The sequence below is a fragment of the Macaca nemestrina genome, chromosome 19 (genome assembly GCF_043159975.1).
Source record: "Macaca nemestrina isolate mMacNem1 chromosome 19, mMacNem.hap1, whole genome shotgun sequence".
Classification (NCBI taxonomy): domain Eukaryota; kingdom Metazoa; phylum Chordata; class Mammalia; order Primates; family Cercopithecidae; genus Macaca; species Macaca nemestrina.
The window spans coordinates 5,061,200-5,084,873 of NC_092143.1; the positions used below are offsets into that span (position 1 = coordinate 5,061,200).

General features: G+C 41.9%; 1 protein-coding gene across 5 annotated transcripts in view; it reads right to left on the bottom strand.

Moving 5' to 3' along the window:
• The window catches only part of LOC105489321 (teashirt zinc finger homeobox 1), an 80,275-nt gene that overhangs the window by 20,886 nt on the left and 35,715 nt on the right, over positions 1-23,674 (bottom strand). The gene's annotated exons all lie outside the window — the stretch shown is intronic.

Below are 23,674 nucleotides of genomic sequence, written 5' to 3' on the forward strand. Positions count from 1 at the left end.
TTTCCAACCTCGCCAGCCAGGCTCCCTCTATGGAGTCAGCTCTGCTCCACCCGACAGCTGCCCCACAACAAACAGGCTCCAGCGTTGCCACCTGCCAGCCTTCAGGGCCCTCCCCCAACTCCCCCCAGCCCGTGATTCCCCCACACCCTGCGGCCACTTAATCATAGCACAGGGGAGGTAACCACGGGTCTAGTGATCTGTCTTCCTGCTGGGCCAGGTCTCCTTGAGCACGGAACAACATCTTCGTGAACCTTGGATCCTGGCAGCTAACACGGTGCCTGGAACAAGTGAATTAAAGAATGAGCAGACCCTGCATGTAATCCAAAGCAAACCGATGCAGATACATGCGCTGAGGCTGTGGCTTGTTTCCATACATGTGATGCAAATTTCCATGTGGCCCAATCACCTGGGAAGGTGACCCCTGCTGTATTAGAGCAGAAACACATCTTTTATCAATCTCCAGTATAAAATACTTGTTTAAGGAGACTTTTTAAAAGATCGTATTTCCAGTATGCTGGCCACCTAGCCCATGTGGCAGTCAACATGAAGCCTCACTGTCGTCAATCAAACACAGTTCTTCCCAAGTTCTGAAGGCCCTAATGATTTGACTGTGAATAGGAACAACCCATCAACTGGAATCATAAAGGGAAGAAAATGGGGTGGAAAAGGGAAAAACAGCCACTCTGAAATCCTGTCTCAGAAGATCCATCTTTCCTGAGTTGTGCCTCCCGTTAAATCAGTAAGAATATCTGTCAGAGACATTGCGCTACACCATTTGGCTGATGTCAAACCTAAATAAACCAGATCAGAAAACCAGCAAGTGGCAGGAGGGAAATGAATGGGCACAGAACAGTCTCACTGTAACTCGCACGGTTTGCTTGCTGATTTTTTGGGGAGGGGGAGGAGGGAAGTCGTGGCAATCACTGCAGTCATTTGCAGTACTAATGTCCAATTCAGCCTCCTTTCATTCCCCTGATTTAGGTGGTCAGAGTGGTTTTGTAGCCGACACGGGGAAGCTGCGCTGTTTAGCAGGCAGTTTAATGGGAAACTGGCAGTCTTATTTCTTTTCTAGATTTGGTTTGTCACTAGGTCTCCATTACATGCCACTCAGCTTTGATGTCTTTGGACAGGACTGATCAAAAGATGTCATTTGACCTACACAGCATGGCAGAAACTTGGAGAAGTCTCATAAAGCGACACTCTGGCTGTAAATAAAATGACATTATTATTTCCTCTCTCCTATCATGTAGAAAAGCCAATTATGGTAATGCACTGCATGTCAATGAAAATACAGCAATCTTTTTGGAGCAGCGACTGCAGGCATCAGTGCTGCAACTCTCCTTCCTGGGAAAATCTGCCCATTGGAAAATGAAGAGGAAGGAGGTGATAGATGTCTTAAAGACGGTTAATAAAATCCTGGACAGCCAAGAAAAGTGCAAGTCAGCAAAACAATTGGAAGTGCAAAATGCAAACTGTTAAGTTTCCAAATTATCTAATAATTTAATCTTTGGTGATTTATATTCTGTCACCAAAATGGCCAGTATCATGTCCTGCATTTCTTAGCGTTTGACTGACAGGAAGGGCGATTTATAGTGCTAATAACCCCCTTTGAACCCACTTCTTCTTAAGGAAGCTGACACGGAGGGGAGGGGAAATTCTGACCTTGTCCCTGAGATTCATTTAGAAGTTTCAGTCATGAGGTGTAGTGCTGTCTGCCCTGTGTCGAGGAGACGATGTAAAATGTCATACAGGCTACTGTGCTGCTATTGTTTCAGAATGCCCGATTTTATGCATTTCCACTTGTGCAAAACATTCACCATCTTTCTCATACTCAAGCATGTGTCAGAACTGAATATGCACACGAAAGGTCTCTCTTCCCCTTTCCAGAAGCATTTCTTATACCCAGCATCATTTCTGTCACAAACGGCTATCATTTAACAGTACACACTTCTTCACTCCATTTAGGGAAGCACCCTCTCCTTTGTCCTCTCCACTCATAATATCTCCCCCTAATTCAGAGACACTTGAAGCCTATTGCCTGTGATGTATTTCAGGACCCACGGGAGCAGCCCTACCACGGTCTATGGTCTGGAAGCAATGAACAGCCTTCCATCTCCTTGGATCCCATCTCCGGTTCTTACTCCATGCCAAACCTCTGAAGAAACCCTCGCCACTGAGCTCACACACAGTGTGGCCACCTGACTCCACGGTCTGTGGGTGAGATGGGGTCCATCTCTTCCGTGACTATCCTGTGTGTCCAAGATGCAGCATTAACCTGTGTTTTCAGTCGGCATCATTTCTTCGAGTTGGAAAAAGATGGCTTCAGACCAGCTTTGGCAGGATTAGGGGCGGAGCTGCAATGTAAAACGAGGTCTCCTCCCAGGGGATACATTTTCATATTTCTGTAATCATGGTGTATATTCATTTTAAGAAAAAATAGAGCCATGCAATTTGTGTCCATTAAAATCAAGGAAATAAAGCAATTTTCAGAGCGACTAAGTCTATGACAGAAATAAAAACTCTTTGGCTATGTCAGAAAATTTTTTAAATGCTCTTAATTGTTTGGGTAAAAGAAATTTCATTATGACAAGTCATTTCCAAGCACACATTGCAACTACATCTTTTTCCCCTGCAATTTAATTTTGGTGCATAATACAGTTCAGATTAAATTTAGAAGCTTCATCACATTTTAGAAACTTTAAATAATATTCTTTATGTCAATACTGCCGGGGCGTAACGAGATCTGACACTTGTAAGGCTACAAATTGCACTGAACACAGTCCCAGGGAGTCCCCGCCAGGACCCAGCGCCCAGCTCCTGCAGGTGATCTATAGGAGCCCACAACTATAGTTCTTGACTCAAGCACCATCAATTGCAGTCTGCAGGTGGTAGGTGAAAGAAAATTTAAGCCGTTCAATTTTAGTGCCACTTTTTGGCTTTCAAAAGACATCCTTATGGTTCAAGAGAACATAAGACTGTGACCTGTTTTCCTATCCTCTGTTCTGCTTCCTGCGGACTGCATTAATTACTATTACTCCTACATACAAGTTGGATTTCTGTTCGTGAATACTCTAGCCAAGGTCTGTAAGCAGCTCTCCCTGAAGCTCCTGCCTCATTACATGGGGACCTATGTTATCTGCACATGAACTCAATGAAAACGGACTCTATGAATTCTTGTTTTTACTTGGAGGCCTAGTATTATCTACAACCTATAAATCAATCCACTGTATTGAAGTTGGGAGGCTTTCCTCAAAGAGCTACTGTTTGATCTATTCCTAACTTGGAAAAAGAATTCTAGAACAGAGGAGTTGACTTCGACAGCTAAGTGTGAGGACAGGGTGAGGCCCTAGCACTGGGCTGCAAGTCTCCTCCCACACCACATGTGTATCATGGGCCGTGGTCTGTCACCTTTCTAGTAACCCTTGTCCGACGGGACAGCATCAATCGCTCGCCTGGGGATGGGGGCCTCTGTGGTCTAGGCTCAGGACACCAAAAACGGTGAGCAGTGCAGGTGTCTGTGCAGTAATAAAATGTTAGTACTACTTGCTTTAATTAAGAATTTCCTCCAGATCTCATTTAACCTCAGGCTAGAAGACTCGGTTCTTTCCAAAGAACACTTTTGTAAACTGATTCCCAAATCCGACAAGAAAAAAGACAGTCTATTGTTAAGCAATCCTAGAAAAGCGTTATTTCGGTAAGTATAAGTACTTTATTGCCTTTTAGGTGGGATTTCATGAGATTCGTGTAAGGGGGAAAATAGTAAATTCATCATCGGACAGGAAAATGACAAAGCATTTCTGCATTTCTGAGCTTTGAGGGGGTCTCATCTAGAAAGTGAGAGGGAATGACATGGGGGAGAAGCAGATTTATCCACTGGATATTTCATTCTCTACCCCAATATTAAATTTTATATGGGGAATCTAGGAGTTTAAAAGCTTCACATTTTTGTGTCATAAAAAAGAAATACAATATCCTGTTGCTATGCACAGTGACACTTTATGCAGCAAAGAAAACCATTCTCCTTAGCTATTCTTTGAAATACGACCTACGACGTCATTTAATTTTTGAAAACCCTAAGGTCATGTAACACACTTTCTCTGTCATTTGTAAGTACATTAACTCAGTGGCCATACGACAGTGAAATTATGATAATGGGTTGCTCAAATGGGTCAGGCAGCCACTGCATTTCATGTTAGCTTCAAACAACCATCAGGACGCAGCCCAAATCAAATATGACAGTAGAAAAGCACAGAGTTTACTTTTCTTAAAGTGTTTCTACTTACTCAAGCACACATACATGGGGAGCCAAAGGGACCGCACCTCAGTGAACTGCAAGAAAATATTCCACTCAAAGACAAATTTCTCTTAAATTTTTTTTTTTTTTTTGCTTTAAAACTCACAGATGTCGAGATAAAAGAGAAAGAGGTCAAAGTGGGCTGCTTTCCAAAAAATTTCTCCACCACGGTCCAAGATTGGAACAAGTGGGATCATATTCTGCATGTAAAACTGCTCTATTACATTAAAATATTTTAAAACAGAAGCATATTTAACGTACCAATTTAAGCCAAAAAAAAATTTTAATAACACTTGTTTTGTGCTGAACTCTTGTGAGAAGTGAGAAGAGACAGAAAGTAGAAATTTATTTTAGCTGTGGATAGTCCATCTTTGCCTAAAGCATAATTGAGCAAAAAATGCCTAGAATTCATAACTAGAAATGTTTGTCTCCTCAATGTCAAAAAAATTCCTTATAAAATAACAGATTTGACACTAAAGTTTAAGAATAAACTTTTAAAAAGACATTTAAGTATGCACGCCCTGATAAGCTTATCCTGACTTGCTTCCATAATCCTGTATCTACACAGTCGCTTCCCTTGCACGCAGGGTCTGGCCTTCAGTTGGCCCAGGTATCATGCCCCTGATTCAGGAGACCCTGCCAAAGAAACCCACCTCAAAGCACAATCACCTTGGGCTCAGAATTAAGTTGCTAACTACCTATGTATCAGAGTGCAATTCCTTTTAAATAGCCCTTTCCCTTTCTTCTCCTTCTCCTACACTAAAAAAAAAAAAATTCTGTCAGTGTAATAGTTCCTGGGAGAATGCTAAGCATGAGGCTGATGAACACAAAGGCACAGAAACACCACCCGCATGCAGAAGTTATCTGAATGGCAGAGATAATTGCTAAAATAATTATTTTGATAGAAGCCAGCTGAAAGCTTCTGTAGTGTATTTTACTATTCCCGTTGAGGGTAAACTATCCATTTCAGATATATGCTATCCACAAACATATTTACTGGATGACATTTTGTTTTCAATTTCTTTTTGGAAAAATAATCGTATCAAAAAGCAGGGACTTTAAGAGCCAGCTAACTATATTTTTAACACGTACTTCTGATTATTGTGCTATAATCTTATAAATGAGTGGCACCATGCGATCTTATGAAGCAATATCTCCAGTCTATAAAATAGCACTGCATTTATAGCAAGAGAAGAAACATAAAGGATATTCTGGACTATTCTCTGGTTAGCATCAGCTTCAGCTCCTCGAAACGGGTGGAGTTGACGGACAATGGAATAGAATGTAGTATAACTACAGTAGCCTTGAGCAAAGACACAATTATAGCTGAAAAGCATCTTAGATGCCTGACTGTTGCTAGCATCAGGGTATAAATCAACAATTGCTTCTTTCCTTTTCCTCTGCAGCTTCCTCCCCTCCAAATTCAAAACACAGAGACTTCCAGTATCAAAAACTTGGTCATTTTGTTTTCCTCAATATCATAAAAATAGCATAACTGGATCTGACATCCATATGTAAATCAGTTCAAGAAAACACTGATTTTCCTTCACACTAAATTATTGTATCTATATGAAATGTTGATACAAACAACACAACTAACAAAAAATACCATCTCTGTGGTTTAATCCCAAGATGAAATAAGAAACACAGACATATTGAACATGGTTACTGTCTCTTGGCAGCATCACTAAAGCAAACCATTTCCTTAACTGATAAGTACATACCTAATTTAATTATGTTAAGAGTTAGGAATGCTAACATTCACTTCCAAGAAAAGGGATTTATAAAATACACAGCAAGGTGTCAGAGAATATATTGATTATTGATCATTTATTTATACTGATATTTAACACAAAACAAATGGGTATATCTCTCTAAGATACTGAGAAAGAACAAAAGAGACAGATTATTTAAATGACAGTGACATAAATGGAAGTGCAGGTAGATCTAGCACCTCATGGTCCTCAAAAAGGTGTCATAAGTCAAAGCGATAAAAGTTGAATTTGATTTCACCCTAGAAATAATCTTAGCTTGCTGGATTACATTCCAGATGATTTCATGCCCTTAATTTTTTTAAAAAAGATGTGACCACAAGTAACATGTTTAATCAAATATTTAACGAACCTCCATACTGAATAGTATGAAGCTTCCTGATGCACACACATATTCACTGTGGAGGCAGCATGGCTTAATAGAAAAAGCTCTGGACTGTTACCCAGAAAACTAGCCTCTTGTCTGAACCATACAACGACACTGCTGGGAAACTTGTAGAGGGTCCATAATCTACCCTGAGTCTCTGTGTCCTCATCAATGAAAATGGCAGGGTTGGAGCAGATGATCTCTAAAATCCATTGTGACCTGAAAATGTTCTCTGAGCCCCTTGAAGGCCAGAAGCATAACGCCATGTACAGGGCACAGATGGAAGAGAGGGCGGTAATGCTTCTCAAGAAGAAGAACGGAGCTTCCCTGAGTCTAAACAGATTTCAAAAGGTAGAAGAAGAACAGGAAAGATGCTGAGAAGAGGGACTACATAAAGGGAGGCGTGGCCACCAGAGACTGTGTGGCACTTGGAAACAGAAGTGCCTTGCTGCCATCCCAGAGTGAAGACTGCATTTGCTTTTGTTGTAACAGGACCACTCTTGAGGTCGGATATATGCTTAATGCAAGTGCATTTTAGAGAGAATAAATACTATTTTCTCAAGTTTAGAAGAACAAACCTGATGGTCCTAGCCAAGAGGCCAACTGACAATTTACGTTTATATCGTAAGCCCGTAAGCCACACTCTCCATGTCTGTATAGGCCACAGTCTGGGTAGCGCCTGTAACAATGCTTGGCACACACTTGATGAATATTTGTTGAATAGATAAAAGAAAAAATATAGAAAAGCATATACGATTGTCTTTAATGTGACTCAATGTCACGTAGTACAACATAGTACCTTACTTCATCATTCCTGCCATGGTTTTTGTTTGTTTTGTATTTTTTATAGTATCACTAAAGGGGAAGGCAGCTCCTTAAAGTCTATAGTGACCAGAATCTTCTAGTGACCTCTTGCAGCAAAATAAATGCTTTCTGAGAAATTAGGAGTTTTGCTTCACCAAGCTCTTACTTCAGCGTAAATTTCTTCCTAAAAAGGAAAGCCTCAGAGACCAGTTTTGCATCTCTCAACTGGCTCTGAGAGTCTGTCAGCTTTTTCAGGCCACCATCTCATTGAAACCAGCAGCTTTCCCTCCCCTGCACTCTGAAGACACACCAGGCACAATCCCTATCTCCTGGAGAGAATACAGGTGACTCCTCCAATTCTTCCTTCTCAACACCAAAACCCTCAAGGGTTTGGCTTGAATGATGGCCAAAGACCATGTGAGCTGTAGCTACTTCTTTGCTTGTTCATTACACTGTAAGTTGATTTGTAAGGTTATCCTATATGGAAATTAACATGCACCCCTGACGTCAAAACTCTCATTTGATTTCAAATACCCCAAAGCAAGTCTTTTCACTTCAGCCGAAGGTCCTACAGCATTCGAATAATGACAGCAGCTCTTAGAAGTGCACTGTGACTTTCTCTTATCAGTCATTTAAGAACTGAATACTCTATGTAACTATGAAATGAGAAATTATGTTGTAAACGAGATAGAACCAGAAGCCTGAAGAAAGCCACACAGAACTCACAGGCTGTGCACGTGTCGGTCTGGGCAGCAGCCCCTGCTGGAAGCAGCGGCCACCCTCTTGCTCTGTGGCTGAGCTGAGGGACTGAGGCTTTCTCCCCTCTGGTCATTCATCTAAGGCTGAGCTGATGGTCAGGCCATGTATCAAAGGTGCCAGCATGAGCTGACAAGACTCCTGACATTCTTTAGAGAATGTCTTTCTGTAAAGAGGTGACTGTTGTCCTTCAAAAGAATAACCCTGGGAAGGCCATAAATGTGTTACAATGATGTTGCCATGAGTCAAAGCGTTTTTGGAACATCTCCATGGCAGAATGAGACAGCGAGTCTCTTAAGAGATACAGTTCTCTTACCTATCGTCCCAAATCCTCCACCCTTTCCCATCTCTCCTTCCTCTTCCTACTTGGCTGGGCAGTAGGTCCTACGGTTGTTTGCCAACACTCAGGTCCTGCTCCTCCAAGTACATCGTGGAATTGGGCTTCTCTGTCTCCGTGGGAGGAGATGTGACCAATGAAACATGAGTGGAAGTGACATGTTTCACTTCCAGGAGAAGCCCGTACACTCCACCAGGCTCCTCCCGGCGGAGATCAGCAGCGAGGAAAAAGGGACGCGTGTCCCATGGATTGAGAAATTTCCATCCATTTTCCTTTGACATTAGAGCTCCTGTAAAGAGAGTGGGTATAAAAGTAAGAGAGCACCTGAAATCAAGCCGCCTGTGCGTACCTCGAACTTGGGGAGGTAAGGCTTCCCTGGTGTATCACCACCACGGCCGTAAGCTTGGGTCTGATGCCTGGGCATTCAACCAAAGCGTGTTTCACATCAGTGTCGATGAAAAGAGCCACAAAGGCAAAACTGAGGAGCATCCAGGAAACTCCCAGTGAAAAGGCTGGGGCAATGGTCCTCCCCTCCCCTCCCCAACTCTGCCCTCTGCACACCTTGATGAAGATCAGCCAGCAGCTGCCTGTGTCTCTCTAGTGCAGGGCAGACAGCCTGAACTATATGCATAGTACTGGGCTATGAGAAAATAGAAGGAAAAGATGACTCGTTCACAGACACAGCTTCTGCTGGTGCTCTCTGCATATTCCAAAACCATTCACTGAGCTTCTGCTACTTGGCACCAGACTACTTCCGCGGGGAACACAAGATGAAGATTGTCTTTGTCTTCACAGAACTTAAAGGTAGGATGTGAAAAAAGAACACCTTCGACCCATTTTAATACACAACAAAATTCTGTAAGCAATATCCTACAGTATAGGCCGAATGCTGGGGAAAATGCAAAAGTGGGAGATATTTTTCTTTTGTCCAGGAAAATAAAAATAAATATTTGCTATTGAAATGAATTCACATGTTAGTGACTGAAGGCCAGGGAAACACGAGAAGCCGCAGGCTAGGAGGCTGGCCTGGGGCACAGAAAGAACCCCTCCGGGGCCAGGCCTGCCCTCATTGGTGCATTCGTTCATTTATTCATTTACTAATTCACAAGGTTAGGAAGCAAACACTGAATCATGGGCCGAGAGCTGCCATCAAGCACAGAGCTGACTTGAGACCTGAAAGGCATCAGTACAAAGGGCTGCATGGAGTTGGGACATCACACACACTCAAGAAGTGGAAGTTGCCCTAATCCATCCAGAGGGGTTTCCCTTCCAGAAGCAATTTGGCAATTAAAAGTATGCATACTCTTTGACCCCAGGATATCCTACTTTTATATCCTTGGAAATAAAAACAACCATAGGTAAATACCCAGCAGCACTGTTTAGGGTGAGCCACAGCCTGAACGTTCACCAATAAGGTACAGTAATGTATTCCCTTAGTTGCAGGGGATACATTATACATAGTGTTTTTCCTTCTATACATTCATACCCATTATAAAATTTAATTTATAAATTTGCCACAGTAAGAGATTAACAATTATAATAAAATAGAACAATCATAACTATGTACTGTAATAAAAGTTTTGTGAATGGGGTCTCTTTCTCCCTCAAAATATCACACTGTACTCACCCTTCTTCTTCTGTGATCTGTTGATTTGATAACCAAGACAGCTACTAAGTGACTAACAGGGGCAAGTGGCAACTACAGTGTGGATATGCCGGGCAAAGGGGTGATTTGTGTCCTAGGAGGGACCGTGTAGGACTGTACAAGATTTCATCACGCTACTCAGAATGGCACACAATTTAAAACGTATGCATTTATTTCTGGAATTTTCTGTTGAATATTTTCGGACAATGGTTGACTGCCTGTGGGTGAGTAAAATCATAGAAAGCGAAACTGAGGAGAAGCAGGGCAGCTACTGCAATGGCCACTCACACGGGCTGGCTACACCTTGGAGAGTCTGCAGCATGAAAGAGGCTGAGTGAAATCTCTCTCTGGAGCAATGATGGTGACTTATTTTTAAGTGCAAAAATCAAAACTGTGCTGTAATGAATTCCATTTTTTAGAAAATAAAGAAAACCCCACACGCATTCCTAAGTTTTCATAGACCTGTGTGAGCACATAGAAAGGTGAGGGAGACAGAGCCAGGCGGCTCCTACTGGTTACCTTTAGGGGAGGAGGAAAGTGAAATGGACAAAGGGCAAAAGACGAGTGACCTTCTTTAAACTTTTCTTATGAAATGTCGATGCTTTATAACTTTGCATTACTATTTTTAAGTATCTATTTTTATAATTTTTTAATAGCAAGTTGAGAACATGTGAGTAAATGGCAGCTGGCACTAACATCACCACTGCCATCGTCAGCATCATCACCACCATCGTCATCATCCATCAGTGGATGGCACAGTCACCTGCCCTGATCTTCATTGTGAGCTCAAGTGAGGCGGGCAGTCCTGGATGGCTACTCTAGGATGGAATTTTTCTCACTGAGGGCCATAACTCACTAGTGGATCATGAAATCAATTCTGTAGCATCTTTTTAATAAAATAGAATAGAAAAGTTGACAACGTCACCTTAGTAAAGCCTAGTATGTTTCTGACACACTGACACACACATTTATATACTGTATCGCCATGGAAAATATACTTATTACAGAAAGTCATTCCCTAGAAGAAAACAATTTCCCTTTTTCCCAAATAAAGAAATCTTTATTTTTCTTGAATGGGGCCTGTAAAGCTTAGTTTCTTGCATTGATAAAGTATACAAATACTTGCGACTTTACACAAAAGCTGTCTAACCTTTACAGCAACTCACGCCCATGTGCACTTATTGAAAACAATAGTTATTACATGTGAGATTTTAAGTGGAAACAAGTACATATGGGTGCATATGAGATACAAGCTCATATAGTAGACACTAGCGATGTTACTTCAGTACAAAATAAACGTCACTTGGGGGTGGGGCACTTGCAGAGAGCACGCTGACCGTGTATACCACGTGCACTCCATCGACATGTCTCCACAAAACCTGCATGGTGGCCGTGGAGGAGCACAGAGGAAGGGTCCCTGTACTGGCCACACACTGCAGTGAAGCTGCAGACACCGCGTCACACTCAGGTGAGACAGTCTCCCAGACAGAGGAGCAGCAGCCAGCAGATGGGTCCTAGGAGCAGGTCCAGGCTGCCTCCAGGAGCTCCACAGGCTGGGAATTCCTCTCTTCCTGCCCTGCTAGGAGTCCCGATGCCCCCTCTGATAACGAGGCTGTGACGTCCACAGCCCCGTGTGCAGCCCCGGTTCTAAGCACGTGGCCCTCCTATCATTTACCTCACTCAACAGCTCTATCACTTTACAAAGAAACTGAGGCAGGTGAGGCACCCAAGCTCACAGAGCTAGGGGATGGCAGAGCTTCTGTTACCACGGGAACATGTGCAACATGACTAAGGTGACGACTGGCGTTTGAATCCAGGAGGAGGAGGAAGAGAGCATGCAAACATTCTGGTCTGCTGCCTCCTCATCAGGAATGCCACATCAGAGAGATCCTAGAGGCAAAAGCAAAGCTGTTCATTAATTCATCTGCAGACACCAGCCGTTTTTGTTTTTTTTTTTTTTTGTCTACTAACACCAAGTTTCCTAAGATAACTTAAGACTAAATTTTTTAAAAAAATGAAAAATTTCCTAAATTAGTAACTTACAAAATATCCTCAGATAATCAATAATCCTTAAAAATATTTTCTCATAGAAAGCTGTATTAGTTCAAGCACTTGCTCTTATTAATAAGTTAAACCATCACTTTCTCTGCCTTGCCCTAGCCAAGATTCTGAAACATGGGCAGAATTATGTGTGGGTTTTTTTGTTTTTTGTTTTGGCACATGATGAGAAGAGGCATGGCTTACAACAGCAATAAAAAGGGACCAGCCCTTAAAAAAAGTTTAGCATCTTCTATGTACATTAAGGTTTTTGGTAAATGTTTCAAATGAATTACTGCAAAACAGGGGAAATCACATGCTACTTGGAGCCTTGAGTAGTCTGTCAATGAAGGAGGTTAGTTCATTAATGATCCCCCAATTGAAGGTCAATTTGATAAAGATCTTTAACTGTCTTCTTTAAAACTGCACCAAACAGAAGGATGGGCCCCTTTCATCGGCGAAGCAGATATAGGAGGATGTTTCACATACATCTTTGAAGCAATAAATGCACATCACCACTCTTTTTTGATAAACAGGCAAATACAATCAAGTTATCTGAATATTTTTTAAAGAGTCACATTTCCCCATAAGTCTATCATAAGTAAAACATTTCATCTGACATATCAAAACTTAAAGATTAAAAAAAAAAAAATCTTAATTCCAAGCATCAAAAGCCTCCAGCCACCTAGCTAGCCGTGGTTGTGTTTGGGTGTAGAACGGGTAAAATGCACATCATTGAGATGTTTTTGTATCTACATAATACATGTTGCTTCAGGAATCACCCCAAAACTTCATATTGCATACACTCATGAAAATTATTGAAATCACTAAAAATTTCAAACAGAAACAACAATTTAAAAAAGAAATGAGATTTTCCCCCATATTTCTGTCATCTAATTCATGAATCACTATAATGATGTTTATAAGAAGATATTTATAGAAAATTCCAGTGAATTGCCCTTCAGTTGCCAGTTCTGGCTTTCACTGTGATCGCTAACACGTAGATATCAAGAAATCTCTTCCCTCTCCATTTTGTGGCATTTTTAATAGGAGAAGGTGGAACTATCCAGTAAAGGCAATGATATCATATCTTATTTAGGCCAGGGGAAGTAGACTCAGTTTAGGCTTCAGAATAACCACACACACCCCTCTAGCATGGGTCATGTGGTTCAGAAACCTCTGTGACCCAGTTGATCTGGTATGACCAGACCTGGAACAGTTTGATCTGTCTGATTTCTGGGCTTCAATTACTCAAAATTAACAATGAACAGCTCCCCTGCTACCAAAAACTGCTTAGCAATTATTTCAGAAATGGAACCTAATTTATAAAGCAATGATACAAAGCCTGTCAATGATAAGCAATGCTACTGTTGAAAATTAATTCCTCTTAAAAAAGTCATACTCCTTATGATTGCATAGTTACACTGATAATAGATCTTTTTTGAAAAATTGTTATTTAAAGCACAGAAATATCTGTTTCCACTGAAATAGTTTTAGTTGCCTATTTAAAGTCATTTGAGTGTCTTTATGCATTAAAGTGTTATCATTCTTGCCTTGGCCAATATCCCTATGAAAATAGCTCCCAAATTAAATTCCTAATAAATTAAGTTAATAATTCACCTTCATTAAGTAATTTAATTTCTTTAGTGAGCAATAAATAGTTCTGATGACATTCTTCTAGGACATAAGTACAAATGTTATTTTTCTTCATTAGCTCAGTCTCTTCCCGTGTACCAGAAGTAAAATACACATGCAGAAGCGTGGTCTATTTGTTATTTTTTGTTTTTGTAGCTGCAGCATCACTGCAACAATTCCATTGTGTTTAACAGAAATCAAACAATTTGGGCAGCTGTGTTCAACGAAAACTAATTTCCCAGAAATCTTCAAACCCCAACTTCAATTTTTTCATTCATGTTCAATCTACATACGTATATTTTAACAATCAAGAAAAGCACACAGGTACTAAAAAATACAAGTGGCATTTTCCTAGAAGTATTATTAGATTTTGTATCACACATAAAATCAAAAAGAGTTACAGTTTTTAAAGCGCCAACTGGCTTGTATTATATCCCCAGCTATGTTAGGGGGAAAATTATTGGTTAGAAGATATAAGTTATTACCTGTAAGTATAAATAGCATGTTACCTGTATTTAGCGTATTTGTTTCCTGTTGAGCTAAATGTACCCTGGTGGTCACATTCACACATTTAAGTAACATTTCCTACAGCTCTACCAGGCATGGGAGAGCAGCACACCACCTCCATGGAGGTGTGAAAATAAAAAACTAGAGGTGAACAGGCAGACGTGAATTCAACCAGACCCACATATGCTGAAACAACACAGTGAGCGTCATCCTCTTCCAAATGCGATATTAGAGAAAGCATCCCAGATGGTAGAGGAGGAAGAAAGGAAACATACATGTCAGAGGAACAGAACCAAATTTTTTCCAGCAAATGCAACTCAAAGGATACATACATTAAAATGGATACAGAAGGTGTGTTTCATCATCGAGAGACTATATGCAAAAACTGTTTCCGTAAAATACTTAAAGAATTTATACTATCAATTATTGAAAGTAAATCATGCAGTAAAATCACAACTATTCAGAACCCCGCTGAGGAGTCATTTTTGGAGGCTGGGTTTTCTGGATAATTGGGGGTTTACCCTTTTAAACAGAATTTTATTAAAATGTTTACGCACTGGAAAAATCTACATAAAATCTACATGCTTTTGCCACACTCTTTAAAGCACATTGAATAAAATTAAAGTTCTCTAACAACTAGAAAAAAAACCTGTGAGCCATCAGTGATAACGACGAAGGGCAAAGAACTATTCTATTTCTAAGAAAAGGCCCGCAGTGCTGTGCTTTTCGTATTATTTATTATTTTGCTATAGTTTTTTTCCCTCTCTTCTTGCTTACTATTAGGTCATCTGCTATCATTTCTCCCTGTTATCTGTGTGTCTTTTCCCACTCCCAATTTACTACTTTTAATTTGCTGTAGCCTAGAAGATACTCATGAACATTAGAACTGTGTGTAACCGGACAATAAAATTTACATAATGATTGAGAACCTGGAGAGAGTGTCTATGAGTAAACAATGAATTCAGTACATGGACTTTCATGCTCAGGTCTTTTTATCCCTTCTGATTCTTAGTTCCGATCTAGAAAAATAAAGATGGTAATTAATTGGTTTCTGCATAGATGAGGCTTTTCTGTGTTTCAAAAAAATATTTTCTGTTAATGTCTCAAATCCTTATTTATGTATTATTCTATTAAAGTATCCTGTAGTCCCATAAAACAGTAGTATTCCCTTTTAACAGAGAAGAAATGGGTGGCTCTAAGCGACACATTTATTAAAACTGAGCAAAAACATGACTGTCAATTCCTTGCTTTAACTTCTAAATCACAGCGTACTCGAAGAGCAAGCCAAGATTTAATTTTCATTTTTAAAACCAAACAGAAGCATGAAAAAAGGGAAAATATTTTACATTAGCTTAAAGACAACCATGAAAAACTACCCCAACACAGGATTACTGCAGTCAATGCCACACCAGGCCCCGGCCAGGAGCTAAAGCATCTCGAGATTACGCAACAGGAATTAGGCCTGTGCAGTGGCAAATACAAACCCATATGATTGTATATGTTTTAAAGTTTCTCTCACCACTACCAGATAACACGGACCTGAAAAACTGGTAGGTGTTTTATAAAGTAGCACATCTGAACGATATCTGCAAAAGGCCTTCCCTAAAACTGAAGACTGTGAGAAAACTAGGAAGATTTCATGATTAACACGCCTTTTAAAAAATCAGGTCCTTTCCCTCACGCCTAAGCCATCTATCTAGTGGGCATTTTTCACTTGCACATATAGTTGCTTTCACTATTTCATTGTGTTTAAGCCCCTTTTCCTGCCAATTCACTCTGAAAAGATTTCACTTTTTAAACAGTCAGCCTTCACAGCCTTGAAGATGGTTTCCTTTTCCAGGGTAAATAATCCCAGTATCTCACTGATTCTACACCAGCCAAGTAAAATTTCTGCTTCCCAAAAACCTCCGCTGAAGAGCGGCAGTCCCTGTGCTGCTGCAGCCTGGGCTGATTTTAACCATTGATTATTTATTTGCAGAAGATGCTTTAAGGCATCACTGTCAACTGATATTTGATTTTTTTTTTTAAATCCAAACACTCCCCATTGATTCAACAATGTTGAAGAGCTACAGTATTTTCTCAAAATAGAAAAGCCACAAGAGAAGGTCATGATAAAAAAGCACTAAAATCTAGTACTGAAATCTAGCTACCACATACAAAGGTAAACAATAGCATCTGCTAATACAAACAGCTAATTAGAAAGATTCCCAAAATCAATAGCATCCCAATACACAAATAACCAGTTACAATCTAATAGAAAAGTCCATTCACAAAGGCGAAAATCACAAAAACAGATAAATAAATAACCTAGGCGATTATCCTTGAAAAAACTCACAAAACTTTATAACAGCAAATAAGATTTGAATAAACTTGAAAATATACCAAAGTTGTTTTTAGAATAGAAAATTTACCACTATAAAGATGCTGAGTATTCCAGAATTAATTTATTTAATTAAATGCCATTTCAGTCAAATTACCCAAGGTGTGACAAAAATGATTCTAAAGTTTCTTTAGGAGAACAGAAAAAAGTAGTCATTGAAAAAAGAAAAGTAACGGGCACAGGGGGTGGGTAGAAAGCTATATTATTTAAATTGTATTTTATAATATAGTACTCAAAACAAGGGCAGGAACAGAGACAGATTAATCATTGAAATCAAAGTGGAATTTGAAAGACAATCGCAAATATATACATATACACATGTATCTATATTCTTAGTGTACAATGAAGGTAGCATTTAGAATTCTAATTAGGAAAAATAGATTTTTAAATAAATGGCATTTAGAAAAATATTAAAGTGAGATGCCCTCCTCACACCATATACCAAAATTAATTTTAGATGCATCAAATGCTTAAGCAGAAAACAATCAACTCATGAAAATAAAACTGAATATTTCTATAATCTTGAGAATTGGAAGGCACCTTTAGACATCACTTTAAAAGCAGGAACTATGCGAGAAAGGACCAATTAAACAACATGAAAACAACTCAATATAGCAAAAAATGCCATAACCCACAGAAATGCATGTCACTGGTGGGACTGAAAATGTGCACGACCTTCCCAGAAGGCCAGTTGGCAGTACATGCACCAAAATAATTTAAAACATCCAAAACCTTTGACCTGGTAATTCTACTTGCGGGCATTTATCAAGGAAATGATGAGAGTATGGCCAAGATATACATACAAAGATATTAATTACACAGCTGTTTACAACTATGAAAGTGGGAGAAAACCACACCTCCAACAATGGTTGATTTCTCCAATAATTTGTGCATAACAACAAAATGGGATACTATATGTGCACTAAAAATCACAAAGATAGACAAATAGATATAGAGACAGAGATAGATAGATATAGATAGATAGAGAGATAGATAGATAGATAGATAGATAGACAGACAGACAGATAGATAAAATACATTAATAGATCTGCCTAGGAAGCGATCCAGAAGAATATACACCCAAATATCAATTTTGGTAATTTCTGGAGGATGGGATTTCAAATGAGTTTCATTAATTTTTAAATTTTTTTCTTTGTTCAAGTTTTTCTAAAATAAGCCTGTATCACTTGCATAATCTTAAAAGACAACAGAAGGTGGGGACTGCAAGTATAGAGATGCCAAAGCGATGAGTTAACACCTTTATTCCAGCTTTTCCAAATGAATAAGATGAGGGAACAAAGCAACAGAAAAATTAGCAAATAACATGTCCGAAAATAATTCAAAATGGAAAAAATACCTTTGTCTCATAAAATTTATGGAAAAATTGCCCCCCCACCCCGAACACGTGTAATCCAAGAAATGCAAGCTGAAACAACACTACTTCACAGTTACTAAACTGGCAAAGATTGTCAAATTAAAAAATACCCATGCTGGCAACGGCCCAGGAATATGATCGTTTTCATCACTAGAAATGGAAAGATAGATGGATATATTTTGAAGACAGGTTTGCAGTAGATGCCAAAGCTTGACCAAGCAACGTCAAAAAAAAAAAAAAAAAAAAAAAAAACCCTAAAGAAAGAATCATAAAAATGTATAAAGAATTGTGTAAAAAGCTGTTCACCATTTAGTGAGTGAAAAAGCAAGCCAATAAATACTACCATCATCCCATCTTTGTTTGAAAAATATATGTAGGGAAAAAATAAAACCTGAAAGAATTCGGATAAGAATGTTCACAGTAAGCTACACTGGGGTAGGAGGATCTTAAATAACGCTTTTTCGGTTTGCTTATTTTTCTGTATTTTTCCAATTTTTCCAAATAATATTAACACTTTTGCAAAGAGGAAAAAATGTTAGATAATTTAGAAGCTCCTTGTCCATAATTTTATTACAAACTAAAAAGATAATTTCTAGTTCAAAATTATTTTTCTTCAGTAAATGACTTTACCAGTAAAAAGAAATAGAAGAACACTGATAAAAGCAAAGAAATTTTTTAAAAGATCCTACAAAAATAGCAGTGTCGTCTAAACAACCGCTGTGCATGGGGTTAACTACTACACTCATTGCAAAGAGGCATGTCCCCTGCAAACACGCCCGGGGCTGGTGCATCTTGAGGGGACAGGCACTGGAATAGGTGTCGGGGGTCCTCAGACCACCCTTTGTCGGCTGCAGAACTGTGGCCAGGCCTCCGCCTTCTCACAGGCACTGAAGGAATCCATCCTGGACGCTCATCTGTGCCAGGACGCCAAGCCACTGTTGACCCAGTCCCGCTCTGGGTGACCTGTGGCCTTCATCCCAGACCCATCTGGGAGGTACGGGCCCGCGAGCTTTCCTAGTACCTCACGCTCTCCGAGGGGAGATGCACTCAGCCCTGCCTTCCCCAGGGCCAAGGCCCTTCCCGGTTTCCAGGAAGCAGGGACCTCATGCAGGTGCTGCCTTGGGCACTGGCTGAGCCGACCCTGCACCACCTGGCTGGCCCAGCATGCTCCAGGCTCCCTGGACCCAGGGCCGGCCCGCGCTGCCCAGTCTGCGCCCACGCGGGAGGGCAGAAGGGCTTACACCCACCCCGGCCCCTCACTGCAGGGAGGACAGGCCGCCTGCGAGGTACAGAGCTGGACAGAAGGGAGACCCCACGCGGGGAGCCAAGGCTTCTAGAAAACATTGGAGACTGCGGGGAGAAGTTCCTGCAGGGGCTGGGCAAGTGGGGCGAGGGTGTGGGCATGGAGGCTGGGAGAGCACCCTTGCGGCTGGGGACAGGGAACAGCCTGGCAGGGCCAGCCAGGAGGTCACCCCTCTCACCTACAGCAGGGGTGAGACGGGGAGGTCACCCCCCCACCTACTGGAGGGGTGAGATAGGGAGGCGGAAGTCATGTGCCCCCCACCTACTTCAGGGGTTAGACAGGAGAGGTCACGTGTCCCCCACCAACTGCAGGGGTGAGGCGAGAAGGAGGAAGTCACCTTCCCCCCACCTACTGCAGGAGTGAGGCAGAAAGTCATGCGCCCCCCACCAACTGGAGGGGTGAGGCAAGGAGGAGGAAGTCAACCCTCCCACCTACTGCAGGGTGAGATGGGGAGGTCATGCACCCCCCACCAACTGCAGGAGTGAGGCAAGGAGGAGGAAGTCACCCCCCACCTACTACAGGGGTGAGGTGAGGAGGAGGAAGTCATCCCCCCACCTACTGCAGGGGTGAGATGGGGAGGTCATGCACCTCCCACCAACTGCAGGAGTGAGGCAAAGAGGAAGAAGTCATCCCCCCACCTACTACAGGGGTGAGGTGAGGAGGAGGAAGTCATCCCCCCACCCCTAGCTACTGCAGGAGTGAGGTAGGGAGGAGGTCATGCATCCCCCACCTACTACAAGGGTGAGACGGTGAGGAAGTCACCCAGCCCTACCTACTTCAGGGGTGAGATGAGAAGGAAGTTACCTACCCTTCCCCCCACTGCACCCCCATCCACTGCAGGAGTTAGAGGAGGAGGAAGTCACCTGTTCCCCCACCCACCCACCCCCTGCACGCGGCACCACCTACTGCAGGGGTGAGGCAGGGAGAAGGCCAGCTGCCCCCACCTGCCACAGGGGTGAGAGCGATGCGGAGCCACAGGGCATGACCCTCTCCCCGGGACCCCGCGGGGGCTGGCAAGGCGCCCAGGGCTCTCAACCCGTGTGGCTCCAGGGTCTCCGCGGGAGGAGTTGCAGGGAGACCACTGGGAAGGATGCGTGTCTGAGCAGCCTGCCCGGCTAGCAGGTGGGACCTGGGTGGCCGCAGGAGCAAGGGACAGAGAGCAGCCAGGGCCTGGAGCTTGGAGCCCCGGGTGGGCAGGAGGGCGGTGCAGGACCCAGCTTTCCCCCCAGGAGCCCAGGGACCATGGTGGCCCGGATCTGGGGCTCCCATCCAGGCCTCTCCACTCCAGAGTGCCCGGCTCGGGACCCACGTTAGGAAGCAGGCACCTGGGCCTCCTCCCACGTGGAGGGGGCTTGCCTGGCACTGCTGCTGGTGGGTGACCCTATGACTTCACAGCACACCGGCTTCTGAATCCTTGCCTCTGCGGCTATTTCTAACCGTTCCTCCACACAAGACTTAGCAGAGCGTGCAGACACCACAGAGGGTAATTAAACCATCACACTGGCAAAGCTGGACGCATAGGCAAACACATGATGTATTGTTAACAGTAAGTATAATTAGGCAAGTAAACGTATATCTATATGTCATAGTTAACTGAAACGTTAGCTTCCAATAAACGTATAAAATGGATTCCAAATGAGGGAAAAAATTTCTTTTAGAAATTTGTGGTTTTCTATTTTCTTTCACTTCAACCCTCCATTAATGTTGGCTAATTAACTGTCAACTGGATTTACAAAAATGTGTTTACATTTTCAGCCCCATATTTGTGAGTTCAGCATTACTCAATCTATTTTATGATAAATAACCCTTGGATTATGTATAATGATAAAAGAGTATCTAAACAATCACAAGGTAATGCCTGAAATACACACAAAGGTGAGCGTGAAGAAAACATGTGGGCCACAATCTGACTTTCCAGACGAACCTGAGGGTGAATACAATTCTATCACCTTCTACAGGCAACTTCATCACATGGTATTTCTGAAGGGAAAAAGTCTTCAGTAAGAACAAAATTATTAAGTCGCACCAAAATAAGAGCCTTACACTTGAAGTAGAATACAATTATTGAGGCCACTGATATTATCACAGAGCTACACTGCTATCACCGTCCACAAACATGAGGAAAGTCTTGTCTGTCTGACGGATACAGAGTTTCCAGTATGAGAAACATTTTTGTAAGCTCACATATATTTTTCATACATAGCCTCAAATAATAGTTCTAGATGGCTTCTATTGTTCCAAAGCTCCTCAAAAAATTATTTGGCTAGTGCGCTCATCTTTATATTTGAGAAAACAGTGCTTTCTTACTGTGGTTTCTGAATGCACCGGAAGCCTAGGATTTACTTTCACTTTGCCTGCACTGTGGTTCTGAATAAATAAAATCTTTTGCTATCATCCTTTTCCACTAAAATGAACAGGAAGAAAAAAAAAAAAAGTCGGAACATTTCAAATAAATACAGCAACAAGTACATGTAATGATAAGGTCACTGATATTTTCCACACTTCAGAAGAAGGGCAAAGCTGTGCTTCTCTGCTGTAGGTGTGTGTGCGCTCACATATGTGTGTGTGACTGCTCCTCCGTCTCTCCCTTCTAATTCTACCAAATACGGAGAACACTGGAAAAACTACAAAAACGGCTTCACCTCTGTCTATATCAGAAAATCACTTTACTGAAACAGCATTAAAAATGTAGGCACCAGTTCTCATAAGCAGAATGAGGGAAACAACGTTTTCCAAAATGAAATTTCAGGGAATCATTCTTTTCAAAGTAAGATAACTTAAGGGGCAAGGCAATTCACGCAACTGAATCTAGCATCTGTTTTAAGTCATAAAGGCCATTACATTTTGTGGGTTGTGCAATTTGCTGTTTAACCAACTTTCTACAAAAGCATGGTGAAATGGCATGTTTAAAACCAAGGGCAAAGGGACTCCACTCACTGTGGGAAGAGGCACAGCACCCCCTGCCAGGAGCAGTGGCCCTATGGAGTACCTCCCCCAGCAGCAGGCCCACCGCCTCAGCCCTGACCCCATGGCCCACTCCTGGCCATTCCATCTCCCGTTTCATCTGTCAGAAAACACTGGCATTTAGTGAAGGTGTACAGTCGATGGTGGGTTGATGCGGCGACTGAAAAGAAACCATAGGCTACGGCACTTCCAGTTCAGTGGCCCTGGGTAGCAATGTCTACCAAATGCTCTTCCTGAACAGAAAATTATATCTGGGTGCCTCCATTTGCTAGAGCAAAAAGATTATTCAGAAATCATATATACCACCAAAACACTGCAGGCTCAAACTTGGAATAAATCCTCCACTCCCGCTCCCTCTACAACATTTTCAAGCAGGGCTTTAGTACTCCATTATTGTGAATGTTCTTTGGCCCACAGCAAAAAATATTGACAAAATTCTGCTTTTAAGACAGTTATTGTCTCTGTATACTTGATAGCAGCCTTCAGAAGTTCACCTGCTAGCATTAAATTCTTGAGTTTGGGTGAAAGGAGAGAAAATTTGCCACATCTCAAGCTCTTCTGCTGTAGCAGCAGCAAATCAAATTATTCTTTCAATTAAACTAGCTTTGTGCCTAAAAAGAAAAAAAGGCCACAGGCTTTCTTCCCCCACACAGAGAACTGAAGCCATCACCCCTTTAAACCCCATGACTTGAGCATGATCTCCACGGCTTAGTATTCTTGGATAATGCAGCTCATAAAATTAAATCTACTCTCAGAGATTTCAGTTATCACTGTGTGCTCTGAGCTTGCAGGCAATCAACGGATCAAGAGTTCTGCATTGGGGTGCGTTTTTGATGGACCTGATATAGGGATATGGCTTCTCTCCCCTCTCTCTCTCTCTCTCTCTCTCACACACACACACACACACACACACACAAACCAGAAACCAAAAACACCCCAACAGGGGTTAAACAGAGAGCCAGGGCCCCCATCGTCACCCCCACTGCCCTGAGATCAGAAGGGACGCTCTCCACCATGAAGCTCACAGCACTTCCTCACCTTTGCCATACACGTTAGCTACATTTTAGCACTAAGACAAGCCCTGAACAGTGCATGCATCTGGCCAATTTCCTTCCAAAGAACTGGAGCTGGTCTTTCGTAGGAACTGCCCAACTAACAAATGCTCTGTGTTTGACTTTCTTTTCAAAATGTCGGCTTTCGAGAAGCAAAACGTGAAGCGCAGGTCTTGGCTGAATCCACGCTGCTAAGGTAAAGGCACTTCGGTGCTGGTGACGTGCCTGGAAGGGCGGTGAGGTCGTGATTGTTGGGGAAGAGGGGAAGCCCGCTCCCCTGGCACTTATTTGATTCAGAGCATTGTATTTGTAGAAGTCAGAGCCAAGTGCTAACCAAGATTTAACACTAAGACTAATCAGAATGACACTTAATGCAAGAAAACACAACGTTTTTTCTGTTACGGTACACACAGTGGGCATCCACTAAGAACTTGGCAACTTTTGTT